This window comes from Podarcis bocagei (genome assembly GCF_964188305.1).
Source record: "Podarcis bocagei genome assembly, chromosome: 8".
Taxonomy (NCBI): Eukaryota; Metazoa; Chordata; class Lepidosauria; order Squamata; family Lacertidae; genus Podarcis; species Podarcis bocagei.
In genome coordinates this window covers 2321994-2334115 of record NC_138133.1, presented here as the reverse complement: position 1 = coordinate 2334115, position 12122 = coordinate 2321994, and the positions used below count along the sequence as shown (strand labels likewise).

At 46.7% G+C, this 12122-nt stretch overlaps 1 long non-coding RNA gene across 1 annotated transcript in view; it reads left to right on the top strand.

Moving 5' to 3' along the window:
* Positions 1-11313, top strand: part of LOC308593567 — a 53918-nt gene extending 42605 nt beyond the window's left edge. The window contains exons 2-4 of the long non-coding RNA XR_014011012.1: positions 6718-6797; positions 8793-9268; positions 10703-11313. This is a non-coding gene — a long non-coding RNA (uncharacterized lncRNA). The remainder of the gene's footprint in view (positions 1-6717; positions 6798-8792; positions 9269-10702) is intronic.
* The last annotated feature ends 809 nt before the right edge of the window (positions 11314-12122 follow it).

The window sequence follows — 12122 nt, the reverse complement described above, 5'->3', positions numbered from 1 at the left end:
ACCCTGCTATAGATTTAAGGGCCCTTATCTCCAAAAGTGGGGTCTATAGATAATGCTGTTCTGCTTCCCTGCCTCCCCTTGCCTCACACATGCACTTTCTCCTCAGACAGTATGCATACAAGATTTCATTCCTTACAGGTGCCAGGTGGATTCTGCTCAGCAGAATGCAAACAGTTCCCAGTTTCCCTGCATACTAGATTATAAATGTGCAATGAGTTTATGAAATCCCCTGTAAATCTGAAGCTGCCATTGATCATCATAATGCTTTGCATTTATATAGCATTGTTCACAAACTTCACATACATTATCTCAGAACCCTACCAAACTTGTAATTAGCGTCATCCATTGCCCCTCAAAGCATTAATAGCAGGCATGCTCCCCACAATTTTTACTGGGATCACAGGACTTTGGAAAGGGGAGGTTTAACTCTTTCCTTCCCCCAGCATAGTTCCAATGAAAATAGCCCTCCACACTAGCTAGCTGACTTGGAAAGGAAGATTCCATTGGCAAGGATGAAATTTTTGTCAAGACAGAGGCATGGGAGTAGCTTGGGGGGGGACAGGGGGGCAATTGTCCCTCCTAGATCCACAAACAGTATTGGAAAGCATTGAAAGTACTCAACTGGCTGCCCCCCCCCCAAATCCTAGCTGCGCCCATGGACAGAGGTGGGGAGAAAAATGTTAAATTTCACCTTCCTTTGTGCTCTGGTCTCTACAATATTTGCCCCCTACTGCTACAAATGTTTTTCTAAAATAAAAAGGACATTGTTGCTTATGATGTAGATATTGTCAGTTCTACCTTGACCCTCAGTATCCCTTACAATAGCCAAACAAGCTGGAATAGTATTATGATCCTCCTATGGCAGAGTGGTCAGGTAGACTGGGGGCTGAAGGGTTAATTCAGGAAGCTCCCCCTTTTTTAAAATTTTCATATAACTTTTATTTTGACATATATATTACAGAAACTACCATTTAACATTGACTTAGTGCCAGTAGTGTGCCAGGCACTTCACAATTCAGAAGTACCTAGAAGGCATAGCTTTCCAGTAAAACAACCCAGTGCATTCCCTATGAATACCCCATGCAAGGAATGCTGGAGTGCTCATTCGGAGAGTGTGATAAGAGGCACCTTCGCTGTATCTCCAAAGGCAGTAGCACCACCATGCCCCATGGAGGGGTCAGATCTTGATGGAGCTAGAAAGGCACAATTGTTTTTTGCGTGGTGCATGATGTGATACACGCAAGAAACCTTATATACCCAGATCCAATAGAAGGGCCCCCCTTTCATGGCCTTTTGAGACCAGAACAACAATCCCTGCTAGATGTCTACAGAGGGACATCTTTCCAAATCCCAAAGCAGTCTGTGTACACAGCAGGAGAAGTGCATTTGAAGTCCTGGCAGGGGGAGCCTTGAAGCAGGACCAGTTCCTGGTTCTTCCATACCTCAATTTCTTGACCCCTGTTGTTAGTTCTCTTCCTTTTGCTGAAGGTGTTCCCTGGGGGAGTTGGTTTTTGGATCTCATTCCAGATCCAGCTAACAGCTCGAAATAACATGTGTGGTTTCTGCATGGATGCCTGTGTAGCTAAATGTACACTTTACACTCCAATTGATCTCTCTCTCCCTCTCTCTCCTCTGCAGCCATTACACCATTTGTTCATTGTCAGATGCATCAGATGGTCTGACTGAGGCCTTTGCGCTCTTGTAGTCTGCTGTGTCATCACTGTCGCTGACATCAGCAGCAGCGCTGCCCACTGAGCTGGAATCTGAACTCTGATCATCATCATCATCCTCAGCTTCCTCAGCATCATCTGCTTTTTTCACATCACCTTCATCTTCCTCTGGGTAACTCTGGAAAATTCCCACATTTCCCCCCCACTTAGGATTGTACTCAACATTCCTTGTGAACTTTATGGACTTAGAGTCAGTCATCCATACGCTGTATGCACCTTTTTCGTACCCCATGAACAAACCATGTGCCCCACGCTTCCCAAGTTTGTTGCTTTGTGGGGTGTGTACCCACATGTCAGAACCAAAGATTCTCATGTGCTTGACGTGAGGTTTCTTACCAAACATCTTCTCATAGGGAGTGCAACCAATAGGTGATGATAATCTGTGATTAAAAGTGTAAACAAAATTTGACAGAGCCTCCCCCCAAAACTTATCAGGGAGATTGGCATCATGCAACAAGGTTTTCATTCCTTGCAGCAACGTTTGATTTGCTCGCTCCGCAAGCCCATTCATCCATGGCGATCTAGGCGTTGACAAGTCATGCTGGATTCCCTTCTCAGTCAGGAAAGCTTCAAACTGCTGAGAAGTGAACTCCCCGCCTCAATCAGTAAACAAACAACCAATGCGTTTACCGTGAACATTCTCCAACCAAGCACAGAATGCCTTGAACTTAGGAAACGCTTGCGATTTCTGCTCGAGCATAAACACATGAATGTACCTGGAAAAAGAATCAATTAGAACCATGAAGTACCTTGCTCCACGCAAAGAGGGCGCAAGTGGACCAACCAGGTCTGCGTGGACTAGCTGGTAGGGTTTGGAAGCCTGCCTGCTAGACTCCTTGCCTTTTGGAGCAACCTTCATCTTGTTCTCTGCACAAGATACACATTTCATGTGAAACTTACAGGGTTTGATGTTCAAACCCTCAACCATCTCTGGCATCTTGGCCAGTGCCTGCCAAGAGAGGTGACAAAATCTTCTGTGTGCATCATGAATGCATCCTGCATGAAGAACTTTGTTAGTTTGTGCAGCACAACAAGAATCAACATTAGACACAGCAACAGCTTTGTCATCATAAGTTATACAGAACAAACCATCTATAAACTTTGCATGCAAAATGTCCTCTTTGCCTTTTCTGATGACACAGACGCTCCTCTTGAAGGAAATCTCAAAGCCACGCCCAGTCAGCTGTGGGACACTGAGCAAATTGTCTGCAGCACCTGGAACATAAAGTACATCTTTGATGGTAGTGTGCAGACTTGCCAGTTTCACAGTCCCTTCTCCTGCAATTCGTAACGTCTTTCCATCAGCCAGGTGGATCTCACCGTCTTGAGGTTTGAAGGAGATAAAGAGATGCCGGTCTTTTGCCAAATGGCGGGTGCATCCAGAGTCAACAATAAACCTGGCCTTGGCCTTTGGAGCAGCTTTTCTGGCAAGCAAAACCTTGTCTTCCACCGGCGTGGGCTTTTGCAGCTTGCCCCCCTGCTCCTGGCCATCAGACTTGCCTTTAGCCTTTGGTGAAGCTGTGCGAGCAAACAAGGCCTTGTTTTCCACTGGCATGGACTTTTCACCCTCCCTCTGCTTCTGGCCATCTGCAGGCATCTGTCTCTGTTTACTTCTGGCCTTCCGGTATCTGTGAGGATGACCTTGGCTCCCATGAGAAACAGAGCTCTCAGCTGCCGACTCCTTGGCTCCCCCTGGAGGCTGGAATGCTGCCTGGGATGACATCACAGTCAGCCCCCCACCTGCAGCTTGCAACCGTGCCCTCGGCATCCCTGCATACACTCTCATTCTGGGAAACAGCCAGGACCTCCGATACAGTCAAACTCTGGGCTGGGATGACTGGCAGATGGGCTATCTTCAAAGCATTCCACATCTGATGTGCAGTCGTGTTGCCAGCTAGCGTGGCAATTTCCTCCAGAGAGACGGACAAGACTAATACGTCTATGGCTTTTGAATGTTGGGCCTTCCATCTATCTGTCAGAGGAACTGGAGGGACCTCACACACAGTATGCCACACTCCAAACTGACGCAGTAAACTCTCCTGTAAGTGCTGTGAATCTGGGCCCGTAACCTGTTGTTGGGATACTGCCAGGGAGACAAAGTCCATCATGGCCCCACGTCGCCTCCGGACGTCCATCGATCTCCCGTAGACACGCAGTATCAGCAATTAGCGACACGAGTTCCAGAAATAGCTTGCCACATTCCAGGGCTGGTGCACGCTCTTATCAGCAGATAATGCACAGTGAAAGATGCACGCAGGAGAGCATTATTTATAATTTTATTCTGTGTTAGTCAGAACAGAGAAAAAAACATGACCGCCTGCTTCAGCGTTCAGGCACCGAGAGAGAGAAACGAAAGCAACAGAAAACATAAACATCCTGTGAACAGGAAATACGCAGACTCTGTGACTCAGAAAGCCTGCTCCCTTTTAAGGTGGAACGGAAATATCCTAACACCATTTACAACTTAAATCAGAAGAGTGGAAGTGCTAGACTGGTCACTGCATAATAGTCCACTGTATGCTTAACAAAGCACCTGCCATTCTGTTGGATGGGGGATATTGAGAGATCTCTTTACTGTAAACCCCCCGCCATTAGACTCACTGTCTGAGGAGGCCAGGACACCCAGTGTCAAGAGCAAAAAGCAATTTTTCAGTGAAATGCTTGGAGTGAGGTGGTTTCTTTTACATAGTTACAGGTAGAGAAGGAAGGATAAGTAACAAGTAAAGATTCATACTGAAAAATGCTTAATAGTATCTCTATTAAGTGCTTGTGTCCCCTCCTTCCTTCCACTTATAGATAGCTCTCAAAATCATGCAGTAGGACGAAGTCAAATGAGCCCCTAGGAACTATATTTGTGTTTCTCTCTGTAATCTCTATGTTTATTTAAATGTTTCTGTTGTAGTTATTTTCTGAAACTCATTTTTTATTTGCAACATCTCCTAGCAAATAACTCTCCTTACACTATAATTTCAGGATCAACAATAATGTTGACAATGGAGGGGGAAAAATCACATCTGTGAGAAAGGAAGAGAGAGAAATATATCCATGCAACCGCTTCTAATATTCAGAAAAAGAATAACTTACATAAATATAGTTATTGAAAATCAAATTGGTAATACTTTTTTATTTTTTTGGCCCAATTTTGCAGCAAAGGCTTGAAGTACAAAAGGTATGCAAAACATCATACAGATTAATATTAAATGTGTAAGTTAACACAGAAGCAACTAGAGCCCCTCAAGGATAAGAGGGTAGGTATGCACTCTAATTCACTAAAAACGTAAAAACAAAGAAAAACAAAAGTCTCTTTTCTTTAAGGCAGGGAAGGAGAATGATGCGGGAGGAAAGTGAATGGAGCAAGGAAGAAGTGTGAGCGCAAAGCCTTCTGCAGTTCAGATCACGGGCAAGAGTGATTTGTCCCTCCCCTGGACGCCCTCGGAAGGAGAAAAGAGGGTGTTCAAGGGGGGCAGTTAGAGAGAGACATGATGGCCCCACCAATGTTTGGCTCTGGCCCTGCCCACCATTGCCAGGCAAGGTGCCCAACAGAGTACTCCAAGGGAGCGCAGCCCTTGATGGGGATTAACTCTAACCAGCTAAGCTATCCAAGATGACTTGGATATCAACTGAGAGAAAGGCCTTGCTTGCTATTTTCGTTGGCTGGTACTTTCAGTAAAAAGGAGAGTGAGGAGGTCCTTACAGGTTCAGGAAGCCATAACAACGGTGCAGGCATGACCCAAATGGTGTCCTGTGTTGAGAGCAATGGCAAGAAGATGGCACAGATGGATGCAAGTTCAAAGAAGATGTACTAGGGAAGAATGTGCTGACTAGATAGTTTGTGAAACTTCAGACAAGCATCAAAGGACCCCCAAATGGACTATGCAGGGAACTCCAGTTGGGTTAAAGGATACTGCAAATGTGACAGTAAATAGGACAGGTGGACATTTCACATTCAATTGGTGGATAATTTAATCACTCCACCGTTGTGACTCCATCTCTGAATGGAACAAAATTATCTAAGTCCATGTAGCTGAGAGGCTGAGAGGCAGTTCTTTGCCTCCCCACCAGCGCCTTCACTTTGCTCCTGATTCCTCACTGAAACCAAAGGATCTTGGTAACTATGGACTCAGACTTAGCTTAATTTCTGAGCATAATAATTACTTGCTGAACTTATTTTAGTGCCTAATTCTACCGAACACCTTAAATACTTTGTAATACTTTTTGAATTCTGGTAATTCTGCTGGATGGTTGCATTTTGGTTCTCATATTGTTTCAGAAACCGTAGATTTGACAGATACAGATTCAAATGTGAATGGAATCAAATTTATCCCCTAGTAATAAATTACAACCACACAGGCCACTTGCTCTGTATTCACAGGGGGGAGGGGAGATTGGGAAAGGCCTTTGAGGATTTTGCTCATGTCTTGGCACCATGGATGTTTCCCTTGAAATTCATTCCGCCATTCATAAGCGCTACATTATTTTCTGAAAGGACACCAGAGATAAATTTTTATTCAGAACTGTGAATGTTTGCAAAACTGTAAAAGAAGAGAGTGAAGATGCAGGGCAGTTACACAACAGCCTGCCACAACTGTAGCATCTCTTTTGACATGTAATATCTGGGTATGTCTCTGTGTCGCTGTTGCTTTTTTAAAAAAAAAACTTAAGTTGAGAAGCTTTAAATGTGTTCATAACTACAGAAAGAAAAACCAGCATGTAAGTGAGGTGGTAAGTGTCAAGTGACTAAACATTTTAACATTTTTATTATGCTAAATGCCAGCACACAATGAATAAGTCAAGGTTTTCAATATAATGTACAAGTTTCTTCTACATTGTATAATGAGCTCTCTCAAGCTAATAGAAAAATGATCAAGTGGTAGAATATTTTACTTCAGTGCCTGTTCTGGACTCCTGCTGAAGCAGGCTGCAATCAGGTTTGCTTATAGCAAAACTTGGGGCCCATTCTTATTCTGTCCCTTTTCTCTCTCACTAGAGCTGAAACGAATCTTTCCTCCTGCCCAGTGACATTCAGACCTGAACACAGGACTTCTACGAGTTACAGAGAATTCTGGGGTGGGTGTTCTACAATGTGCACTGTTATGTACTGAGCTGAATAGGATCCAAAATGCAGCGGTCTGATTGGTCCTAGAACAATAGGATCCAAAATGCAGCAGTCTGATTGGTCCTAGAACAATGCAGCAGTATGATTGGTCCGCAGGAGCCACCCAATCCAGCTCCAGGTGGAAGTTAATCCACAACCTGATTGGCCTACAGGAGAATCCCAGAATTAGCCAATCACGTGGGGCCCATTGTGTAAATAATGTATATAAAGCAGATATTGTGGAGGAACTTCCATTCCTCCTCCCCACTATGAGCTGAATAAAGAGCATGAAATCCACTCTCGACTCCGAGTAGATTTCATGCACTCAGGTCACTTGAGCCACTATTAGACACCCATTCACCTATTGTGAAATGGGGTGTGGCCTTGAGGTCAAATCCAACATTTGCCTGTGGTTGAGGGCCAAAAGTGAAGGGACATGGGAAATCCATGGCTGGATCTCCCTTTGGCTGTTTTCACTACAGAATAGCCCTGTGGGCTCGGAGTTTGCCTGAAGAAGTTGGGCGAGGACAGAGGGCATCTAACCTTACTCCAAACCAGCGCCTTTGACTGCTGTTCATCATGCTGCTAATCGGCTTCAGATGGTTGGTCTTAGCTGGTGTTCGATGAGCACCTTACGTAGGCATTGGACCACAGGCTGCCTGAAATCACACTTTGATGACATACTTACTTGGCAAGCTCAGGTCGCTTTTCACTTTCCCAAACCCATTTCTGAAGCTACCTCTCTCTTTCATTCTGCAGTACCGCTTTGCTTGCACCCCTGTTTTCACCCTCATCTTCCCTCTCCTTTTTTACAGCCCCCCTTCCACACAGACCAAGCCCATGATAGCTTCCTGCATCTTTCCCCTCCTGCACATTAAAACTACTTAGCACACTTTTCACATTCCATCCAATTTTGAAGCCACCTCCCTCTTATAGGCCCAGGGGCAGAGCATGAAGGTGGCTTCACAGAGCGGGATATCGCAAGTGAAACCACTGCTCCTGAATTCCTCTGCTACCAGTGCCGCTTTCAACATTGGGCTGCTGGTGGCAGATGGACTTAGGAGCAGCAGCGGTTTCACCCACGATATATTGCTGGGTGAAGTCACCATGCTCTCCCCTCATACTGCAGAGGGAGGAGCAAGCTGTATTGCTGGGCACATTCAGCTTGTCCCTTGGCTTCTTTAAACTGCTCCACTAAGGCATGGGCAGCTGCGCACTCCTCAGCAGAGCAGTTTAAAGCAGCCCCCCACCTCTGGCTAGCACAAGCCAGGGGTGGGGGGTGGGCTCCGTTAAACTGCTCCCACCCCCCAGGCGAGCTAGCCCCGACACCTTGTGTTCAGTCTGGAGAGGCATTGGGGCTCACTCAGCTGGGGGACAGGAGCAATTTAATGCTCAGCTGGGGGGGGGAGCCTTTGTGCCTCCCAGCTGAACAGCTTGTTTCAACATTGCGGTGTATTGCCAGATCACAATGTTTGGCTGGTGATACATCATGATGTTGACAACCTGACATCGCCCAGGCCTACTCTCTTATTCAAACGACCCCCATTTCCACACTTCTTCCTCCCTCCTGTTCTGCAGGATCTTTTGCACACAGACCCTGTGATTATCTATGTTGCTCTATCTTTAAGATGAGGTTCGAATCCCCACGACAGGGTGAGCTCCCGTTGCTCGCTCCCTGCTCCTGCCAACCTAGCAGTTTGAAAGCACGAAGTGCAAGTAGATCAATAGGTACTGCTCCAGCAGGAAGGTAAATGGCGTTTCCGTGCGCTGCTCTGGTTCACCAGAAGCGGCTTAGTCATGCTGGCCACATGACCCGGAAGCTGTATGCCGGCTCCCTTGGCCAGTAAAGCAAGATGAGCGCCACAACCCCAGGGTCATCTGCGACTGGACCTAACGTCAGGGGTCCCTTTACCTTTTAAGTTCAGTTGATGGATATTGTAACCTTGCCTTCTCTTTCCCTACCCCAGCCTGACTTCATGCAAATCAAGAATTGTGACGAGGCACTGCAAATCCTGCAGTGGGGGCTGTACTCTGACTTCACATGATGACACTCTTACATTTTTATTACAGTGGTACCTTGGTTCTCAAACACCTTGGTTCCCAAACAGCGAAAAACCGGAAGTAAGTGTTCCAGTTTTCGAACATTTTTTGGAAGCCGAACGTCTGATATGGCTGTCGGCTATTGTTTCTGGGCTGCCTGCACCAATCAGAAGCTGCGCCTTGGTTTTTGAACATTTCGGAAGTCAAACGGACTTCCAGAACAAATTCAGTTTGGTGCTTTTGTTTTTGCTATTTATTTTGCGTTTTTGTTTTTGAGGCTTTTTCAGTTAATTTGTTTTTGTGATTGTGTGGAACCCAGTTCAGCTCCTGATTGATTGATTGATTGATTGTTTGTGTGACTGCGGAAATGGATAAAAGTCCCCCATCCAAACAATCAGTGCAGGTAAGAAAAAAATAATAATTTTAATTTTTATCATCTACAATAATGTCTTATTTATTTTATAGTGCAGTACATTGATTATTGCTTTCATTTTATTGATCAATGGTCTCTTTAGATAGTAAAATTCATGTTAAATTGCTGTCTTGCACCCAGGGAGGCTAAGCCAATTACTATTCTTCATTTCATTTCATGTATGAATCACTTCCCAAGAGGCATCCTGAAGCAATTTAAATTTGCACAATTCCCCTGTGCTCCATTTTAAGATCGCTACAAACTCCAAACTTTGGGAGCAGAAGTCACACTCAACTTTTTCTCTCCCCCCCACCCACTTGATTTTGTTTTGTTTTGTTTAATATCTAGCTTGATGAAGAGTTCTGGGAAAGCAAAAGTGAGACATTTTAGCCAGCCCCCAATAAAGGCATTACCATTCTGGGGCTTTTGGATCCAAGTCTCTATGTTCCGACATGACTCTAGAGCAAGATTACATTCCGAGCAAGGTGTTAACGTAAGACCTCCATTTTTATTCTTGAGCCTCCGTGTTTATTTAGCTGAATCAGTCTGCTGCTGCTTAGAGCGGTGGCACTCAACCTCTAGCAGCCCAAGAGCCACTTCATCACTAAGCAGATGCAGAGAGGTGGAGAGCTGTGTGCAAACTCCCAGAAGTATTCGGCACGCTGAACACCCAGGCAGGCGCATGGAGGAACTTTACAGCACATGAATAATTCATAGCCTTGTCAAACCAGCTCAAGGAAGGTTGCGACCAGAGAGGAGTTCTGTAGAGCTCAGGGACAAACCAGCAGCAGAGGAGACCTTTGTTGTTGGACCAGGGTGGTGTTATCAGGGTGGTGTTATCAGAGAGCAGGTCTCTGGATGCAAAGACCCCTTTCAACAGAATGAGCAAGAGGGCTACCAAATGCATCAGGGAAGGTTTATTCCATCTTGGAAATAATTAAAGTATTATGCACTGATATCTCAACATTCCCCAACCCATGGGGCTCTTAAGTGAGAAGTTTGAAATTACCTTGCTGCTGGAGCTGGCCCACCTATGAGGCAAGGTGAGGCAACCGCCTCAGGCGGCAGGACCCGCGGGGGCAGCAGGTCTAGCTTCCAAGGAATGCAGTGCTTTCTGCTGCTGCTACTGCAGGGGCAGCAGTGGTTGCAGCATGCTCCTTGGTTGCTGGATCTGCCTCCTCCTTGGCAGCCCATGAGGTGGGGCCGGTGGGGGGGCGGGGTGAGGGCTGCCCTCTGGGGTCTCCTGGGGTCTGTACCTGCTCAGTGTGATTCAGAGTGGGTCAACACACGCACAGCTTAGGTGCTAGCTAGATACCAAACTGTGGCATAAATGTTTATAATTAGGCGATGGCTCTGCTTCTCAAAGATGCAAGTTTGAAAGAGAAACAAAAAGGCACAAATGGTCACTTGATTTTTGTTTTTAAGGAAGAGCTCAGGTTGCATAAGCTGTGAAAAGTATCCATTATGATGTGACCCAATGGAGCACCAGCCACATATGTCTCTGACTCTGTCTCAGCTATGGCATCAAAGTTGGCATGGACACCAGCTAATTTACATGCAAAATATACAGCTGCTGCTTCCCATTAGCCTTTGGGACCTGTTTTGGGATCCTTCACCACAAAAATGAGCACTGTTGGACATCAGTGAGCAGACTCAAAGGTAGCAGGGAAGTATGCTTTTTTCACTGCTATCATCACCACAGAGTAATATTGTAAGTGGGTCACATATACACTATAAGACTTCTGCCATTTCCACTCTAGTCATCAACCCTGGTGTGTTTCCTTGCATTCAGCTCCTGGGAACACCGATGACATGACCATGGCTGGGCTGCGGGTGGCTGGGTACAATTGTATCAATAGCCTACATCCTATCACTGTTCCAGTCAGAGAAGAGGGCATCAACAGGACTTCCAGCTAGACCTGCAGGAAATACCTCAGAAAACACTCTGGATCAGTCAAATGCACTAGGAAACCCGGAGGGCACATCTGGAAGAGAGACACCCTCTACCCAGCCAGTGCTCATGTCACTGTGGGACTTTAGAGCAGTGTTTCCCAACCGGTGTTCCGCGGCACACGAGTGTGCCGTGAGACATCGGCTGGTGTGCCGCGAGATGCCTGGAGGGAGGCGGGCGAGTCGGGCGGCGAGAGGCGGGGCGGCGGCGGCGAGGAGAGGCCGCGCCTCCTGCTGCTGCCTGGCGCTCCTCCTCGCAGCCAGCAGCGCTGCCTGGGCGCCTCCGCGCGACTCTGCCTCGCTGGGTTTGGTCTCCCAGCAGAGACGGGTCACACGCGCACCTCCCTCCCTCCCTCAGCCTGCGCGGAGGGAGAGCCAGAGAGAGGCATCGCTCCTGCGCAGCGGGAGAGGGAGCAGCCGGAGCGATGCCCCAAACGAGCTGAATTCCGAGCGAGGGACTGAGGGGGGAGGGAAAAAACTTTCACTTTCGTGCGTCCCTCCCGGCGTGACGCTGCGCGCTGACGTCACGGGGCGGGGCTTTAATGGTGGTGTGCCGCGAGATTTTTTTTCAGTAAACAGGTGTGCCGTTGCCCAAAAAAGTTTGGGAAACACTGCTTTAGAGGCTTGAAGTCCTGTATCTTTTCCTAGTATGTATTACAAGTTAGCCAATGAAATGAACAGGTGGGACATTAAAAACAAAGCCGATGAAACTTTGTTTTTGCCTCCCATAATGGATGATGGCCTCACAGTGGGGCTTAGTGGGGCATCAGATGCAAAGGATAGCCAAGGCCCTGTCTGCCTTCATAAGAGGTTTCTTCAGGCAGGTGCAGCTTCTCATGTGGAGGGGACAAAATCTGCACCAACTGAAAAACAAACAATGGCCGAATTCCATATT